This window comes from Myxine glutinosa, chromosome 6 (genome assembly GCF_964187855.1).
Source record: "Myxine glutinosa chromosome 6, kmMyxGlut1.1, whole genome shotgun sequence".
Taxonomy (NCBI): domain Eukaryota; kingdom Metazoa; phylum Chordata; class Myxini; order Myxiniformes; family Myxinidae; genus Myxine; species Myxine glutinosa.
In genome coordinates, this window is record NC_136266.1 from 12,474,134 (window position 1) to 12,494,054 (window position 19,921).

A 19,921-nucleotide genomic window follows, 5' to 3' on the forward strand; every position below is an offset into this window, starting at 1 on the left:
TAACACAAGATAGGAATGGGGGTCGGGGAAGGGGGCACACACACATACCGAGGGCAAAAAAAGAAACGTGGGAAAGAAAGCAGAGTGGTGCAAGAGATAGAAGTTTGACAGACGAAATCGGTGTTCAACCCATAAATGAACTGCCACACACAAGGAAAATTGTCATGCTCGAGCAAAGCTTGAAGCCACAGATCCGTTTCCTTCCCATTGGACCCAACAGCATGACGAATGTGGAAAACCCGAAGGAATACTGAAGAAAGGCAACCGTACAAGGTAAGGAGTTTCGAGCTGTGGGTTGGTCGTTGGAAAGGTTTGGATGGAACGGTCTCGCTATGGGCCTCCGTACAGAGACCCTCTTTGATCACGACGACATGAACACCTCCAAGGATTGAATGGAAGACTTCCAGTGCGATATGCCACGTAAGAGCCCAAGAGGTAAATGAGGAAGCGGAGATCCACAGAGATGTTAATGATGTTTGGGGGTCACGTGTTGGTGTTGCTATTTGAACATGAAACCCATGGCGATGGAATCCCAGGTTCAAATCCTATATTCTGTGTTCATTTGTCAACGATAATCCATGCAGTGTGTTTGTGCACTTACTTATTTACATACACACACGCAGAATGACATACACACATACACTGTACACACACGTACACACATACACTGTACACACACGTACACACAGACACTGTACACACACATACACTGTACACATACACTGTACACATGCACTGTACAGTGTACACACATACGCTGTACACACATACTGCACACACATACACTACACACACACTGTACACACATACACTGTACACACACACTGTACACAATACACTGTACACACACACACTGTACACACACACACACTGTACACACACACTGTACACACATACACTGTACACACATACACTGTACACACACGTACACACATACACTGTACACACATACACTGTACACACACACACTGTACACACATACACTGTACACACACACTGCACACACACACTGTACACACATACACTGTACACACATACACTGTACACACACACACACACCCTTGAGAGTTGAGTGAGAGAATTGTTGTAGATGTTTAATCGAACAAACCCACAGATTAGGTTCAACGATAAGTAGATTTGAAAGTGTCCCATTTAAATATGGAATGGAGTTTGGACAATTATAAAAATTATGTCAATCGAGTACTGGTGTAAAGGACAAGATGGGTGTTACTCGAGAGAGGAGAGGAAAGGATATGAAGGGGTGGGTGAGTGCACTGGGTGGAGAGCACCCCACGCTTGAGGGCAGAGAAACAAGGTGAGAAAGGCGATAAGCAGCAGAAAATAAAATAAATAACAACGAAGAGGAGTAGTGTGTCGGATAGGGGTGGAGGATAGAGAAAAGCAGGTTACTATGGGCTCGGACTCGGAGTGGTGAAACATTAAAAAAATAAAAGTGAGGATAAAAGATCTGAGAGTGGAGGAGAACGAGAGTGAAGAGCGAACAGTGAAGGGAAAAGGGAATGTTTGTTTCTGGGGTGGTGGAGAGGGAGTGGAAGGGAGAGACAGTGTGGAGGCGGGGCATGGGGACAGGAGGTGATGAGGGGCGGGGCATGGGGACAGGAGGTGATGAGGGGCGGGGCATACAAGCAGAGAGGGGCAACACACTGGAAAGGGGAAAGAGGAGCGGAACAGCACAAAGGGGTGGGGGGCAATGAGTGGCGTGGGGGAGGGAAAGAGACGGCGATAGGAGGATGGCTTGGGACGGGATGGCAGTTACGGAGGAAGAAGGTTTTTGAGAAGGACGCGATGGCCGATTGGTGTGTAATTATATTTATACTACAGGAGAATGGCAGACATGAGGGTGCATAAACACCACCTTGATTATTTTATTAAAGCATTGCAGAGGCATTGCAAAGAGGTGTGTTGGGGGGTGGGGGTGAGAGAGGGGTGTGTGGCTTTGCATCGTTGAGTAATTGAGTGGGGGTAGAAAAACAATTTGAATTGCATTTGGGGACATAACAGTGATTGGTGAGGATAAGGGGACAAAAGATGGACTCCACGGAAAGCAATTAGAACTCATCTGCATTTTTAAAACACAAGGGGGGTGGGGGGAGGAGTATACTCGGGAAGGGACGAATGAACCCCCATCCCGCCCCTCCCAGGTAAAAGTGAAACACCATAAACAAAGTAATGAAGATGAGAACAATGACGACAGAGAAAGGGGAGGGGTTTATAATGGGTGATACCTCAAGAGTGAGATCGAGGGGGTGGGGTTATGAAGTAATCATAAGGAGAGATATCTGAGCTAACGAGAACGTTCCATGATGTTTAAACACGAGTTTGAATCAAAAACAAAACATGATGATCGGTGGGGGTGGCGGGGGGAGGGGGGAGCTCGAGTGGGGGCAGGGGCTCCATGAAAACAAATGGAGAAGTGAAAGTAAAGGTAAAACAAATCAAGAGCAGAACAAAGGAAGGTGAGAATCACCGGAAGAACAAAGGTAGTGGATGGCGGTGCAAAGGGAGGAGTAGGAAAGGTGACCTCGTGTCGAAAACCATCAAATAGATACCTGCATATGAAAATGGTTAAATTTGAAAAGGTAGATGCTAAAAGTAATGCGTGGTGGTGGTGGTGGTTATGATGGTGGAATAAAGATGCTGGTCGTATAAAGAGGAATAAGAGAGGAGTACAGGCAGAAGAAATTAGAGGATGGTGCAAAAGGTACAATAAAAAAAATATCAAAGTCGCTTCGCTAGGATTGGAAGACATTTTAAACGGAAGAAACTGACATTTGGAGGGTTAGAGGGAATAGGGGGAGAGCTGAATAGCAGAGGGGTCGAGAGGTGGTGGAGCAGTTAGTAAAGAGGGAGGGCTTGGGAGGGGAATTACATACCATATTTTATAAGCAGCGAGGGAGGATAAAGGAAGAGGTGGGGTGGGGGAGAGAGGATATGGGAAGATTTGAGGAAGGGAGGATATGGGAAGAGGTGGGGGAGGGAGGATATGGGAAGAGGTGGGGGAAAGGATATGGGAAGAGGTGGGGGAGGGAGGATATGGGAAGAGGTGGGGGAGGGAGGATATGGGAAGAGGTGGGGGAGGGGGGATATGGGAAGAGGTGGGGGAAAGGATATGGGAAGAGGTGGGGGAGGGAGGATATGGGAAGAGGTGGGGGAGGGAGGATATGGGAAGATTTGAGGAAGGGAGGATATGGGAAGAGGTGGGGGAGGGAGGATATGGGAAGAGGTGGGGGAAAGGATATGGGAAGAGGTGGGGGAGGGAGGATATGGGAAGAGGTGGGGGAGGGAGGATATGGGAAGAGGTGGGGGAGAGGATATGGGAAGAAGGAAGGGAGGATAAGGTGGAGGTGGGGTAGGGAGGGAGTGGGAGAGGGAGGATAAGGAGGGTGGGGGGAAGGGAGGATATGTGAGGAGGTGGGGGGATGCAAGTCGAGGGAGGACATTACGTATGGGGCAGAGGACAGAAGGCCTATGTAGGGGTCAATTTTCATTGACTATTGGGATATATTTGGGGGGTGGGTAGGAGAAAAAATCGAACAAGATTCCAAAAAACCTGGAAAACGAGGATTTAATGAGATGTACAGATAATGATGCGTGGATCTGGATGTAGAGTTGTTGGATGAGGAATAAAGGATGAAAGAGGGAATTAAAAAGAGAGGATAGTTTGGAATTGGGGGTGGGGGGCTGGAATAGGGATGGAAGGATAGGTATTATTTGGGTGAGGGAGGAGGTTGGAATGAAAAGCAAAATGAGGTTGGGGACAGGTGGTGGGATAAGCATAAGGTGGTGGGGGAAGGATTATAAGCATTATTGTAGGAGCGGGGGAGGGGAGATGGAAGGACAAGCAAACATTAGTGAGGTGGTTGTGGGGATATGGTGTAACTTTATTAGTAAAGTGGTTGTGGGGATATGGTGTAAATGTATTCGTGAAGTGGTTGTGGAGATATGGTGTTAAGTGTATGAGTAAAGTGGTTGTGGGGATATGGTGTAAGTGTATGAGTAAAGTGGTTGTGGGGATATGGTGTAAGTGTATTCGTAAAGTGGTTGTGGGGATGTGGTGTAAGTGTATTCGTAAAGTGGTTGTGGGGATATGGTGTAAGTTTATTAGTAAAGTGGTTGTGGGGATATGGTGTAAGTGTATTCGTAAAGTGGTTGTGGGGATGTGGTGTAAGTGTATTCGTAAAGTGGTTGTGGGGATATGGTGTAAGTGTATTCGTAAAGTGGTTGTGGGGATATGGTGTAAGTGTATTCGTAAAGTGGTTGTGGAGATATGGTGTAAGTGTATTCGTAAAGTGGTTGTGGGGATGTGGTGTAAGTGTATTCGTAAAGTGGTTGTGGGGATATGGTGTAAGTTTATTAGTAAAGTGGTTGTGGGGATATGGTGTAAGTGTATTAGTAAAGTGGTTGTGGGGATATGGTGTAAGTTTATTAGTAAAGTGGTTGTGGGGATATGGTGTAAGTTTATTAGTAAAGTGGTTGTGGGGATATGGTGTAAGTGTATTCGTAAAGTGGTTGTGGAGATATGGTGTAAGTGTATTCGTAAAGTGGTTGTGGGGATGTGGTGTAAGTTTATTGGTAAAGTGGTTGTGGGGATATGGTGTAAGTGTATTCGTAAAGTGGTTGTGGGGATATGGTGTAAGTTTATTGGTAAAGTGGTTGTGGGGATATGGTGTAAGTGTATTCGTAAAGTGGTTGTGGGGATATGGTGTAAGTTTATTAGTAAAGTGGTTGTGGGGATATGGTGTAAATGTATTCGTAAAGTGGTTGTGGAGATATGGTGTAAGTGTATTCGTAAAGTGGTTGTGGGGATATGGTGTAAGTGTATTCGTAAAGTGGTTGTGGAGATATGGTGTTAAGTGTATTCGTAAAGTGGTTGTGGGGATATGGTGTAAGTTTATTAGTAAAGTGGTTGTGGGGATATGGTGTAAATGTATTCGTAAAGTGGTTGTGGAGATATGGTGTAAGTGTATGAGTAAAGTGGTTGTGGGGATATGGTGTAAGTGTATTCGTAAAGTGGTTGTGGAGATATGGTGTAAGTGTATTCGTAAAGTGGTTGTGGGGATGTGGTGTAAGTGTATTCGTAAAGTGGTTGTGGGGATATGGTGTAAGTTTATTAGTAAAGTGGTTGTGGGGATATGGTGTAAATGTATTCGTAAAGTGGTTGTGGAGATATGGTGTAAGTGTATGAGTAAAGTGGTTGTGGGGATATGGTGTAAGTGTATTCGTAAAGTGGTTGTGGAGATATGGTGTAAGTGTATTCGTAAAGTGGTTGTGGGGATATGGTGTAAGTTTATTAGTAAAGTGGTTGTGGGGATATGGTGTAAGTTTATTAGTAAAGTGGTTGTGGGGATATGGTGTAAATGTATTCGTAAAGTGGTTGTGGGGATATGGTGTAAATGTATTCGTAAAGTGGTTGTGGGGATATGGTGTAAGTGTATGAGTAAAGTGGTTGTGGGGATACGGTGTAAGTTTATTAGTAAAGTGGTTGTGGGGATATGGTGTAAGTTTATTAGTAAAGTGGTTGTGGGGATATGGTGTAAGTTTATTAGTAAAGTGGTTGTGGGGATATGGTGTAAGTTTATTAGTAAAGTGGTTGTGGGGATATGGTGTAAGTTTATTAGTAAAGTGGTTGTGGGGATATGGTGTAAGTTTATTAGTAAAGTGGTTGTGGGGATATGGTGTAAGTTTATTAGTAAAGTGGTTGTGGGGATATGGTGTAAGTTTATTCGTAAAGTGGTTGTGGGGATATGGTGTAAGTTTATTAGTAAACTGGTTGTGGGGATATGATGTAAATGTATTCGTAAAGTGGTTGTGGAGATATGGTGTAAGTGTATTAGTAAAGTGGTTGTGGGGATATGGTGTAAGTTTATTAGTAAAGTGGTTGTGGGGATATGGCGTAAGTTTATTAGTAAAGTGGTTGTGGGGATATGGTGTAAGTTTATTAGTAAAGTGGTTGTGGGGATATGGTGTAAGTGTATTATTAGTAAAGTGGTTGTGGGGATATGGTGTAAGTTTATTAGTAAAGTGGTTGTGGGGATATGGTGTAAGTGTATTATTAGTAAAGTGGTTGTGGGGATATGGTGTAAGTGTATTATTAGTAAAGTGGTTGTGGGGATATGGTGTAAGTTTATTAGTAAAGTGGTTGTGGGGATATGGTGTAAGTGTATTATTAGTAAAGTGGTTGTGGAGATATGGTGTAAGTGTATTAGTAAAGTGGTTGTGGGGATATGGTGTAAGTGTATTCGTAAAGTGGTTGGCGGTGGTGGCATGTAAAGAGTGGTTTTCAGTGCACGTGGGAGGCGAGTCGGGGTAAAATGCAAGGAATGGAACAAACGTGGGAGGAAAGAGCGGATGGGAAGCGCAGGGAGCCGCCTGGAGCGGAGGGGTGGAGAGGGGAGGGTTCGTGAACACAACATGTGGGCAGTGTCGAGGTGAGGGATTGGGATGGGATTGGGATTGGGATGGGATGGGATGCGATGCGTTTTGGGACACGTGGGAATTAAATTTTTCCATTTTAAAAAATACAAGTGAGTGGGTCACGGGAGAAGGGTACACGCAAAATACAGGGAGAGGGAACGAGATTTGGGGATTAAACTCGAGGAGAAAGAGCTAAGGAATGAGAACGGGGAGGGTTTCAGGGGGAAAACTGGCAATGGGAGGGATGGATTAGGCTGGGGGAGGGATGGGAATGGTGGGGTTCGGTTTGGGGGGAGAAAGGAGGAGCGAGATTGGGCTAGGAAGGTCGCAGGGAGTGGGATTCGGAAAAGTGAGGGTGGGAGGGACCGACAGGAAAAAGGAGGAGGAGGGGGGGATGGAGGTGGAACTTGGGAAGCAGATAAGTGAGGAGGTTGGAGGGACGGAAGAATGGGAGGGGGGAGGGAGGAGGGAGGTCATGAATGTGGGTGGGATGGTGTGGGTCGGGGAGGATGGAGGTGATTGGATTGAATTAGGGTGGGGTGGGTGGAGTGCATTTCAGTGGGGTGGGGCTGGTGGGAAGGGGGAGGGTTAACATCAGCCGCCCCGTGGGTGGAAACACTCTGGTGTGTGTGTGTTGCCGCCGGACGTCTGGGTTCGCATCGTCCTCGGGCCTCTTTATCCTCCTCCACGTTCCCTGTTGTCCCCGTAAACCTCCCTCTCTCCCCAAGGAAACGCTGTGGATATTTCTTTCTCTTCTCCACTCGAGTTTGCTCATCATAACCGAGGCACGACGAAGGACAAGTGCGACCCCTCCCTCTCTCACCCAAAGTCCGCGGGTAAGCGCCGAGTCCTGTCCGGCGTCTCTTTCGGGTGAACTTCCCCCTGGACTGCCAGGGCTGGGCGACCAGTGACGTCGATAAAAATTTTTTTGTGACATCACTAAGTTCATAGTTCGTCACCAGTTATTGTTTGTATGATGTTAGTGATTATTTCCCTGGTGTTGTATTTTACGTCCTGTTGATTTTAACTTTTACGCGTCGCTCAGCCGGAAGGGGCGGGGCCTCGACCCGTTTCGGAGCACAAAGCACGTGTTTCATCCGGGAATTTAAATATCAAGCGTGGTATCCGATCCGTGAATTACTTTAACGTTACCGTTGTGAACATTTATATGTCGTATATTCGAATGTGAACGTACAGCTCATGATGGAGCAACAGCTGTACGTCTCTCGAGATGTGTCCTATTGTTTGCGATCCTCGTACGTATCCGTGCTCAGAGAAAATAAATTAATAATGTTGTTTATTTCCATGGACGAAACTAGGCGGAACTGACCGACGGTATTCCTGTTCACATGGTGGGACGAGCATGTACGTTACTCGCGAGTTGTGTATTTACACTGATGGTTTCATATGTTATTTAGTGCTGCCATCCCTTATATGTTCCTTGCATATGTTACGAAGCTTTGCATCACGTGATGTGAACTTTTATCAACCCTAGAAGTAGAATAGAACACACAGAGAAGCAGCACATGGGATGATTCGTTGACTTTGGAACAACAGTTCTTCATTTCGGAGATTCGAGAGTGTGACGTGTGTGTGTGTGTGTGTGTGTGTGTGTGTGTGTGTGTGTGTGTGTGTGTGTGTGTGTGTGTGTGTGTGTGTGTGTGTGTGTGTGTGTGTGTGTGTGTGTGTCAGTCATCGTGTAGTTCAGACCTCTGCTGATTTGGGGGAACCCCCTGGGGTCTTCCTGACCCCCCCCCCCCCCCCCCACCCCCTGGGAAGCCCTCTGATATGAAATCGAAGCATGAGCGATTGTTTGGGCCAACTAGTAGAATGGCTGTATCTGGTTCCAGAGCAATCGGTTGGTAAATAAGGGACGAATATGGATCTGAGGTTTGGGGGTATGAGGGGTGTGGGGGAGTGATGTGGGGAGGGGGCAATCCTAATAACCACCACAAAGCAAACTGGCAAGTATAGCTGAATAAGCAAATTGTTTTCTTTTCCTTCCTCTTCTATGTTCCTTCCAACCGAACTCGACATTACATTAGACTTCCAGGCAACACGACAGGAAAGCATTTTGAGGTAGCGATGTCCTCGACAACAAAGCATTTCTCTAACATCTTTCACAAAGTGATTTTCAAACATTCTTCATGCGACCGTCCTTGTGATTCGATGCTGTTTTGTATGAAGTGCACATGTTCCGTAGCTTATCCCGTCCCCACAACCTATGAGGTGCCCTTAACAACCCCACGTCACAGGTGGTACTCAACATATTCAGAAATTATGTTAATAACCTCCATATTAAAGTAAATATGCAATGTGATGCAAATATTTGAAACGTTAGATAACCTCCTCGTAGGTTTAGATTGAGATACTGAGAACATCATGTTGTGGAGGAATGTGATGCACCTATCCTTCTGAAAACCGGTCAGAGTCTGCACCGGAATTCTGGGATCCTGGGCAACCTCTGTCATTTCAACGGAACCTTGTGGTTTACCTAATCTCACTCGGTTTCATTTATTCTTCCTGCACAGGTAAAACGTTCACAGTGTTGCTACATCTCAGATAATGCTGTGTGTGATTCCATGAGTGTGATGTGCACATGAGCTCCTTTATTGTATTTCAGTGATTTGAAGTTTTGTGACCTGTACCTGGGTTATCAGTTTTGTATTGTCAAATGCTTGGTCATCTTCCACGGGATGCTGTATTTTTTTCTCCAACTTTTAATGACGTGGATGTGAGCTCATTCCATGATATAGGAATCGATTTAAAAAAAATGCAAAAGTAGTGCAAAATTACCGTGTTGTAAATACAATGTTGTCCACATGTCGGTCAGTGACGGCAACTCTCAAGCCACGGACAGTTACCTGGACTTCATGGTGGAGTTTTTACTCTGCCATGCACTGTTAACTGTGGGACCTTATCCAGAAAGGTGTTTTTCTTTTTACATCATGTCCAATCAATTGAATTGGCCACAGGTGGACTCCAATCAGGTTGTCAAGACATCTCAAGGATGATCAAAGGAAAATGGATGCATCTGAGCTCAATTTGGAGTGTCATTGCAAAGGGGTTGCATACTTATTGACTCAACACATTTCAGCTTTTCAATTATTATTATTTTGTCAAAATTTATTATAAAAAAAAATCCACTGACATTATGGGGTATTATGTGCAGATCAGTGACAAACAAAATCTAAATTTAATCCATTTTAAATTCAGGCTGTAACAACAAAATGTGAAAAAGGTCATGTAATGGTGAAATGTGAAAGGGACTCTCACAAAATGTGAAAAAGTTACTCTCTGATGTGTGTGTATGTGTATGTGTGTGTGTGTGTGTGTGTGTGTGTGTGTGTGTGTGTGTGTGTGTGTGTGTGTGTGTGTGTGTGTGTGTGTGTGTGTGTGTGTGTGTGTGTGTGTGTGTATATATATATATATATTGTTACAGACTCGGTTTTAGATGTTAGTTTACCGAGCGGTTTGGTATTACCGCGTCCGCACAGTTACTCCCCGATTAGAACCCTATCCTGCCCGATTCCACTCGACGTTGACCAAGTCGCGCTATGCTAAATCAATGAAGGAAAGGACACAACGGCTGGGATAAATGCAACGACACAAGGGGTACAGTTCTCAAGACCTCCGGAGGAGGATATAATATTGGTGATGCAGAAACGGGTAGATTACACGGTAAGAGGTAAAGCACAGAAAAGATGGGCACTTAGACACAGTCTTATCTTATCCCCGACAGACCACAGACAAACGGGACAAGACTGACTTACACAGGGATTGATGGCAAGGAAGGGCAGGCAGTCGATAGCTCAAGGTGCACCTTGGCTCAGGGGCAGAATCAAACGCGGTCCGGTCCAGAGATGCGGGGAGGTATTCAGCGCTTGGAGGTGGCGTCTTCTCTCTCCGTGGTGTGGGCGCATCTGACGTCACCTCCCTCTTCCTGCGCATGTCCAGCGGGGAGTGACACGCCCTCGGCTCGTTAGCTCCGCCCCAGATGGAATCGGTCCGCTGCTTCTATTGGGTGCGGGGGTTACCGGGCTCCGCCCTTGACGAGGAGCTGACAGCGAGCCCCTGCGTGGTAACCCCGTCGGAGCACATGTTCAATGGCGGCTAACCAAGCCGGAGTGAGGACGCACACTCCCCGCGCCGCCGCCGCTGTTGTTGTTGTTGTTGTTGTACCATGAGGAAGAGCTGCGGGGAGGTATTGGGAGGTCCTAAACTTTCTAACGGTGCCATACAATCACATTCTGGTGCAACGAAGAGTCAGAATTAATGGAAACGAGTCCTTAACTGACATAGACTAAGAATAACTAGCAAGATGTCCTATAGTTGTCTACGTGAGATGCGGTGAACCTGGGTGCGACATTTAATGGGGGAAATAGGGGAAGGTCGGGGCTACAGAGTGTTGTTTACAGAAAATGGGACTAGGGAATGGGGAATTGGGGATAGTTGGGAAGTACTGAGGAAATAGGGGAATATTTACAAGCGGATATGGATGGATGCCAATCTCATATCCGCAACAATATATATATATATATATATATATATATATATATATATATATATATATATATATATATATATATATATATATATATGTATATATAATATATGTATATATAATATATATCTGTGCAGTATCTGTCTTGTGAAAGCCTGGTGCCTGGTGTTGGCTTAGCGGTTAGGGTGCCGGCTTGGGATCCTAGGATCCTGGGTTCGAATCCCGGTCGATCGCTGAATTAACGCCAGGGGTGTTGACTCAGCCTGTCATCCTTCCGAGGTCGGCAAATTGAGTACCAGGAAGCCTGGTGTTGACTTACCTTGAGTACCTAACCTAGCTAGTACCGTACCTAGTACCTTGAGTACCTAACCTAACCTAGCGGTTAGGTACCTTGAGTACCAGCTTGAAATTGAGTCCCAGAAAGCCTGGTGTTGGCTTCGCAGTTAGGGTGCCGGCTTGGGATACCTAGGATCCTGGGTTCGAATCCCGGTCGATCGCTGAATTAACCCCAGGGGGGTTGACTCAGCCTGTCATCCTTCCGAGGTCGGCAAATTGAGTACCAGCTTGCTGGGATGAATGATCACGGTGTGTACCCCGATTTAGAATAGGTACACCGTATCCCTGCGCATCGTAAGAGGCGACCAAGTGTTGGCGTCAGGAAGGGCATCCCGCCATAAAAAACATTGCCTCAAACAGGGAACCATGATTGTCATGGGGCCCGCAAGGCTAACCCCCGCTCTAGCGGGGAAAATGGCCTTAAAACGATCATTCATTTCATTCATTCAGTGTCTGTCTTGTCTTGTCTTGTTTTTTTTTTTTTTTTTTTTTTTTTTTTTTTTTGTATACTGAATCGAGGCTCGTGAAAGAGCTAACATTAACTTCACAAGCAAATCGACCAGACAAACAAAATACACAAAAAGAGGGAGCGGAAGACAAGATGGGGAGAAAAGGGGAAGCACACACACACAACATCCGAGAGCAGGGAGATGTGTGGAAGGGAGAGGGCCCGGGGGGAGGAGGCGTGGGAAGGGGGGGGGGGGGAGGGAGAAGTATAAAGCACAAGGACACCAAGGACTTCCAGGACAAAAGTTGGTATTTCAAAAAGTGGAATTGGGGTGAAATTAGCGGGGGTAGAAAAGATCAAGGTTTTGGATGGGGGAAGATAAGAGATGGTGGTGAACAGCTGTTTTAAAGACTTGGAGGGTGGAGTGGGATTGAAGAGAGTGAGGGAGTTTGTTCCAGAGGTGGGAGAAAAGAGGAATGAAGGAGTGAAGGTGAGCAGAGAGTGTTGATTTTGGCAGTTTAACCAAAAGAGGGTTGCAGGCAGATCTTGTGTGACCTGTAGGAATATTTGCGGGACAGAGCCCAGAGAGAGCTGGGGGGGCAAGGCCAGAGAGGAGTCGGTAGAAGACGGAAAGACCACCAACCTGCCTGTGGTGAGTGAGTGAGAGGCCCTTGGAGTTAGCTTCATCGCGGGAGATTCCAATGATTCTGAATGCTTTGGTTTCAACAGCGTGAAGGCGAGCTAGGTGTGAGGCAGGAGCACCAGCCCAGAGGGGAGAGCAGTATTCCATTGAGCTGCGGATGAAAGCCTTGTATGTGGTGAGGAGCTCAGGTGTGCCAAGGAAGGACTTCGCACGACGGAGGATGCCCAGTCAGCGACTGGCTTTGGAGGCCAGATTTGAAATGTGGTTTTTCCAGGAAAGATCATGGCAGATAGTGAGACCCAAAAGCTTGAGTGACAGAACTTCTTGGAGAGGATTATTCAGAAAGAGGATTGGAGGGTTGTCCAGTCGGTCTTTTCGGAGAGACATCGTAAGAGTGTGAGATTTGTCAGGATTGAAAGACATGTTCCACTTGTTTGCCCAGTCTGTGATTTTGTCAAGGTCTGCAGAGAGTGAGGAGGCTGCAGACTGCCGATCTGAGGGATGAAGAATGGAGCGACAGAGAGTAGAGTCGTCAGCAAAGAGATAGAGAGGATTTTCAAGAGAGTCAGAGAGATCATTGATGAAGACCAGAAAAAGCACAGGGCCCAGAACACTGCCTTGGGGAACTCCAGCCTGAACAGGAAGAGGAGATGAGAGAAACCCATTCAGGGCCAGATGTTGACTACGACTAGAGAGGAAGTCCGCCAGCCATGCGTGGAGATTTCCATGGATACCAAAAGAGGAGAGTTTGGTGAGCAGAGCGGGGTGCCAGACCGTATCGAAGGCACGTGATATGTCAAGGGAGACTGCTCTAATTTCCTGTTTGGCATTGAGTACCTCCATCCATTGTTGAGAAAGCAGAAGCAGCATGTCCAGAGTGGAGTGTCCAGGTCTGAAACCAAATTGATGATCAGAGATCAAGCCATTGGAGAAGAGGAAACATTTCATATCTGAAGCAATGATGGATGCCATGACTTTGCTGATAATTCGGAGAAGGCTGATTGGTCTGTAGTTGCTGGGATCTGTTTTTGCACCTTTTTTGTGCAAAGCGGTGATGTTGGCAGATTTCCAAGCAGATGGAAGATGACCTTGAGCAAAAGAGAGGGCGAAGAGAACAGAGAGGGGGAGTGAAAGAGCGGAAGAACATGATTTTAGGACCCGTGGGCTGATGCCGTCAGGTCCAGTTGCAGAATCAGAGTCGAGGGTTGACAGAAACTTTTCCACCTTGTCAGGAGGAAAGGACACGGAGTCCAGGAGCAGCTGGGTACGACTGGATACGGTGGGTACAGAGAGGGATGGGTTTGGGACACAAGATTTAGAGGCAAACACAGAGTTGAGGCATTCAGCTTTTTCACGTGCGGAGTCAGCCGTGTGGCCATTTAAGGTGAGGGAGGGGATGGACGGGGAACAAACACCAGAAACAGATTTCACCAGACGCCACCAGGATTTGGAAGAGGGAGACAGATAAGAGAGTTCGGTCCTGAGGACGGAGAGATATTGTTTCCTGGCTCTCCTGAGGGTGGACACACACTTGTTTCGGGCTTTGTGAAAGGAAAGTGTTGTCACTGAACTACTCCCTCAAACTTTTGTGAAATCGTACCAAATTTCTGGTATGCACATATCTCTCCCGTCGGTACGTCCGAAGGGTATTATTATACAAAATATTATGCTATACCGAAGTACGCTATACAAAATAAATGAATTATTATTATTATTTTATTTTTTGGGGGAATTTTTTCGGGAATTTTTTTTTTTCCCCCAACTTATGTTTTCAACTTCAATTGTTTATGAAAGGTAGTATCATATATATTACAAACACATTTGTGCATTATGATTGTTTGAATCATGATTGGTGTAAAGCATGACAAAACAGCAACTCAGGTGCAATCATTATCTATATATCTACAAATCTGGGCAGTGTCTGTGTTGTCACTTAACGACTCCCTCAAACTTTTGTTTCCGTGGTTGTGAAGTGTTTTTAATAACGTGGTGGTTTTGAATCATGTGGTGGTGAAGTATTTTGAATTATGTGATGGTGAGGTGATTTGAATTAGTTGGTGATGAGGTGTTTTGAATTACTTGGTGGTGAGGTGTTTTGAAATACGTGGTGGTGAGGTGTTTTGAATTACATGGTGGTGAGGTGTTTTTAAATGACGTGGTGGTGAGGTGTTTTTAATTTCGTGGCTGTGAGGTGTTTTTAATTTCGTGGCTGTGATGTGTTTTTAATTTTGTGTTTTGTGGCTGTGAGGTGTTTTTAATTTCGTGTTTAATGGCTGTGAGGGTTTTATTTAATTTCGTGTTTAATGGCTGTGAGGGTTTTATTTAATTACGTGTTTCGTGGCTGTGAGGTGTTTTTAATTACGTGTGTCGTGGCTGTGAGGTGTTTTTTGTTTCGTGTCAGTGAGGTGTTTTCAATTTCGTGGTGGTGAGGTGTTTTGAATTACTTGGTGGTGAGGTACAACACAACACAACAACTCAGGTGCAGTGATTATCCTCAGCTAAAATAAGCCCGCTCCTCAGTAACGACGCGTGGTGAGGCGAGCGCAGCGAGCCGAGCCAAGCTAGTATATATACAGCAATACCCCGTTTTACGCCATTTCGACCTATGTCAAATCCGACTTTACGCCACTCTTCTAGAGTAAATTTCAGTTCAGCGAACATCATTATGTGCAACTTTACGTCACTCCTACATCATAATAGGACGACGTGAAAAAAATTAATTTTTCCTTAAAAATATATTTAAAATAAATAAAATAGTACATAAATTAACAATAAAAGAAGCTAAAAAAACAATTTAAAATACAATAAAAAGCACATTAAAAATATTTTTAAAATGTACGTACAGACGCGTATCTGCTGGTTCTCGTTCAAAACAAAGGCGACGACATATGCATTTTGTCCTGTGCTGTGGTCGCGTGCTTGCTTTGCCTTTTGCTGGTATTTTTGTGATTATTCCTTTACTGTGTAAAACAACCAACGTAACGTGGCAACGGCGAAACATGATGACGATGCCGGCTCGGACGACCGTCCGTGGCAGACGTCACGTCACATCACCGTGCAGTGTGCAATGTCCGCGACGAGGTCAGGCCCCATGGCCCATGGCCCATGTGAAATGAACGACCGTGTCATGCCTCGAGCCGGGGTGCCTCGTCGGGCACCTCGCCGGCATCCGGCGTCGACGAACCGATCGACGTGTTCATGTGCACATGTGCATGGATTTGCAAATGCCTGCCTGTACGTCGTCGTTTCTGCGTATATCGCATCTTCCAAAAAAAGAAGCACGCAACTTCGGCCGCTCGAGGAAAGACGGGGCACGCCCATGACTCGGAGGCGAGCGTCGATCCCCGGGGCGGCCAGGTTCACGGAACCCTGAGCTCGTTCGTTCGTCACAGACGACACGACACGACCACCGGTGAAACTGCTCAGACACATTGGGTAAAGCACGCCGTGGTGAAGCGGGCCGCGGAGCCACTCGGCACACAAGCCCGCTCACGGTCGACACGTCCGTGCCGGTCACCCCATTCGAGGAGAAGACCCGACCAATAGAAAACAATGGAGGGACTCCCGACGGGGAGTGGCAAAGATTCAGGGCGAATCCGCAGCCTCCTCCAGTTATTTACTCTAGTTTTACGGTGTTTGTCTTCATTTTAAGGCATTTTTAAGACATTACGCCCGGTTTACTTCAAAAACCGAGTTACGTCACGGCTTATGGAACCAATTAATGACGTGGGCCGGAGTATATTGTTACGGCCTGGGGTTCGGGTTTACTATGAGGGGGTTAGCCTCCGTTCCCTCCTGAACTTACCGGACCTGCGGCTGCCGCGCACTAATAACTTCGTACTTCGGCAGGTTGCGAACCAGCAACTACGAAAGCCAATTGGTCCGTCGCGTGATAGCTTACCTGTACCACGTGACGGTCCCAATCGGGGAATGCACTGTACCCTCCGGCGGTATACACCTTTCCTTTGTTCCTAGATGGAGATTTAGACGGCCAAGCGAAAACCGTTGGTAACTGCCGGTGTCATGATAATTTTGTTATGGCCGATCTTTACTCTGGGTGTGAACAATGGCGGATCAATGGAAGAAATTTTTTTCACAGACAGAGAGAAATGAAACGTTTAACGATTTGATTTATTTACAAATATTTACAATGTAATTATTTCAATAGGATAGAAAAACAGATGAGATGCAGGAACTTAGCTTATTCTACGCATTATCACGATCATTACGAATAAAAACCACATGGGCCCAGCACACTTTCACGAGGGAGGGGAGGGGAATGAACAAACATTAGAAACCTGCTAGCACAAAGGTTACAATGTTCCTGATGCCTCACAGCATGGACAGAGTGAGGTCAATCGTCAGCACGGCCTTGGGTAGGTGAGTGGCCCTGCACACGTGCACCAAGAGGGAGTCCGGTAGCCAGCAGAGAACAATGAACACGTGCAAAACGAGGACAGAAGAAGAGCAACAGACATTTGCAGGGAAGTTTGTCATAACCACGTCTAGATGAAAAGATGCTCCATTGACTGAGATCCGGGTCGGGAAATTGACAGATTGCGTCAGTCCCAATGAGTCGCAGAAGTCCTTTGCTGAGATGCCATGGCTGGTGAGAGAGGAACCCACACCCAGCCAGCTGGCATGATGACAGTTGAAGTCGCCACATATGAGGAAGAGAGAGTTGGAATGAGTGGATAGAAGTTGTCCATGTTGTCAGACAGCGAAATATAAATGGAGTCATCACTATTTGGAGGATGGTACAAAACACATATGAACAAAAGGTGGGAGCGGAGAGGAAGCCCTAGCCAGAGGTACTCCTGGGGGTGGAGTGGAGAGAGGGCAGTGCAAGGAGAGTGAGGAAGAGTGTTTTTGATAAAGATAGCAACCCCACCACCAGGACGAGGCTGAGGTCTATCATACCGGAGGAGGGAGTAACCAAGAAGAGATATTAAGGAATCGGAGACATCTTGAAGGAGGAAAGTTTCTGTTATGCAGATTACGTCTGGTTTGTCAGAAGCAACCTGTATGGAGAGATCAATCAGGTTTGAGCGAAGGCCCCGGATGTTTGAGGTCCATACCATTAAGGAAGGGGGAGCAGCGGGTGCAGGACAGGGGAGGGGCGAGGTAGGGTAAAACAAAGGGTAAGAGGGGGAGGTAGGGAGAGCTGTTGATAGTGTCAGAGATTGCAGGAAAGTTAGGAGAGGGGGACGGATTAGGAGGACAAAAGGTTTGATGGTGATGGGATGAGGCACAGTGAGTGTTTGTTTGAAGGGGGGGGGGGGGGGTGCAGAGCAGAGTAGAAGGTTGGAGGAGGTGTATGTATGAGATAGAAGGGAGATGAAGTGGGGAGGAGGCAGCTTTGAGGGGGAGGGGGGAGAATTGGAGAAAAATGGAAGGGGGAGAGATTTGAAGGAGAGGGGTTGGGTGGGAGTTTTGATGGCAAGGGGCGAGGGGTGATTTGGGGGGGATGGTTGAGGGGGGAGTTTAGGAGGGGAGAGTTTAGAAAGTGGATGATTCATGAAAAACGAACATTTATTACAAACTGGTTTTATTGTGATTTTCAAGTCAGAGATCCATTTAAAAACGATAGAAGTGGGGTGGAATGATGGTGAGTTTAGAGAATGTAGAAATTAAGGACTGCAAGAGATTGAATTTTTTTTTTGAAGTGGAATGAATTGAAGAGGAAATTTTAAAAAGCCTTTTAAATGGGAAGAAAAACAGCATGTTGTAATGAACCATTGAATAAAACACTGCAGGGGAAAGTTTTAACGTATTGCTGCGGTTTTGAGATTGGCACATTGAAGTCATTAAAGGTTAAAGGGTTGCCCCCCAGAGTTAGTCACACGAACAACATGAAGGCCCATTTGTAGTATAGTTATGTCTTAGTATGTGTAAGAATAGGCCATTTCCCCTCTTAGTGCCTGCGTTGTGTAAAGACAGGAAAATAGGCTCTGCTTGCCACCGATTTCCCAGCCACCCTAGCCTCGATCCAGTTTGTTAAGCATTGGCTGCCCACTAGTCGAGTAACACGAGGTAGGCCTGAGAAGGAGGAGCGCGTGGTCGGGGTGGGCGGTGTTGGGATCGGAGCGGCAGAGGCGATGACGGTAAGAACCACCAGCCAATCAGGGCTCTCGCGGCATGGCATGAGAGGGCGTGGTGAGGCGCGTCTGGTGAGTTTGAGAAGGTTCGCGGGGCGTGCCTATATAATGCGCTGTGCAAAGCCCTCAAAAAGATGCGCAGAGGAGAGAGAGAGAGATAGGGGACTTACCAGCAGGACGAGGACTTGGCCGGCGGTGGCGAAAGGATTCGGACTCGCAAGATAAGCGCGTTGTTTTGAGAACTTGCGGAGGATACGCGCGTTGTTTAAGGACTTGCGCAGAGAGAGAGAAGAAGAGGCGTTGAACTGTGCCAAGTACGCGGCGCAGCCAGGCGCGCCGGTAACGCATATTGCGCTTTTCACTCACGCGAATAAGCGCGGCCATAGCCGCAAGTGAATAACCGCCAGCCGCATCAAAGTCCGCTCCCTACCAATTCGCCCCATGATAACTCGCTCCGTTTCGACGACACGCGTAGAGCTCCTGCTTTCACCGACTTCCATCTCCAAAGGACGTGCCGGGGACCGGAGAGAGAGCTGCACGGAAGCCATCCCTGGACGCGCTGGTGAACATCGTCCTGCCATCTGCAATCCCCGTGTAAGTGTGTGTGTGTGAGAGACGGGCCCGTGTCCTTGGGATTAAGTAAGTGTTTTTAAGGATTTGCTCTGTCTCTGCTCTTGAATCATTGTGTATAGTGTAAATAAACCTGTTCTTCCTTTCTGATTCGATCGTACCCGTGATTTCTCCATTGACTAAGCGTGGTACGAATAAAACCGCTTGAATCGGGTTCCACCATCTAAATGGCGCGGATCGCGTGTACGCAACCACTCGGCGTATCAACACACGTGGTTCGTGCGAGGCTCGTCTCCTCGCTTCAGGGCAGCGCGAGTATTTAGGTAATAGCGAATTTGGTCCTGATACCCTATTTCGCGTTTTCCGGAAGGGACGTCATAGGCCTCGGGTCGCGCCTGGTCAGTCAAAGACAAGGGACTAATCCCCCCTTGGTAAGGGGAGAAGGCCGGCGGCAGATCCACAACAATATTTAAATAATATTTAAACAAAACCGTGAAAAACAATCTGGGAAAAGTCTAAATGAGGAGGTAGATTTGAGAAAAAAGGAGAAATGGTTGAATGCGTGTGGAGGAAACTAGAGTTGGAAAGGAGAGTATCGGCTGGAGAGGTTGAAGAAACAGGAGATAAAGGGGGTGGGGCACAAGGCGAGACAAGGGGGCGAGAGAACAAGCACGTGTCCGTGAGGAGAGAAAGAATTTATTTAAAATAAAATAAAATTCTCCTTTTTTTTCTCTCTTTTTTTTTGTAACTTTAGACAAAGGGTAAGATGTTCGTGGGAGGTAGGGGGAGAAAAGAAAATCAAAGAAACAAACAAATACAGCGAAAGAAAGAACTTGTATTCACAAAATACTGACGGGGAGAGGGAGCCAAGAGAGACCAGGTCGCGC

General features: G+C 46.6%; 1 protein-coding gene across 8 annotated transcripts in view; it reads left to right on the forward strand.

Annotated features, from left to right (window-relative positions):
- The first annotated feature begins 249 nt into the window (after positions 1–249).
- The window catches only part of LOC137429595 (NGFI-A-binding protein 1), a 54,886-nt gene continuing 35,214 nt past the window's right edge, over positions 250–19,921 (forward strand). The window contains exons 1-2 of one of the 8 annotated variants that reach the window (XM_068119624.2): positions 250–435; positions 7,164–7,271. The gene's annotated coding sequence lies outside the window, so the exon portion shown is untranslated. Of the gene's footprint in view, positions 436–6,877; positions 7,272–7,499; positions 7,812–8,791; positions 8,967–18,939; positions 19,059–19,921 lie in introns of those variants that run through there. The other 7 variants (XM_078779617.1, XM_078779616.1, XM_068119623.2 and 4 more) reach the window with 7 other exon arrangements.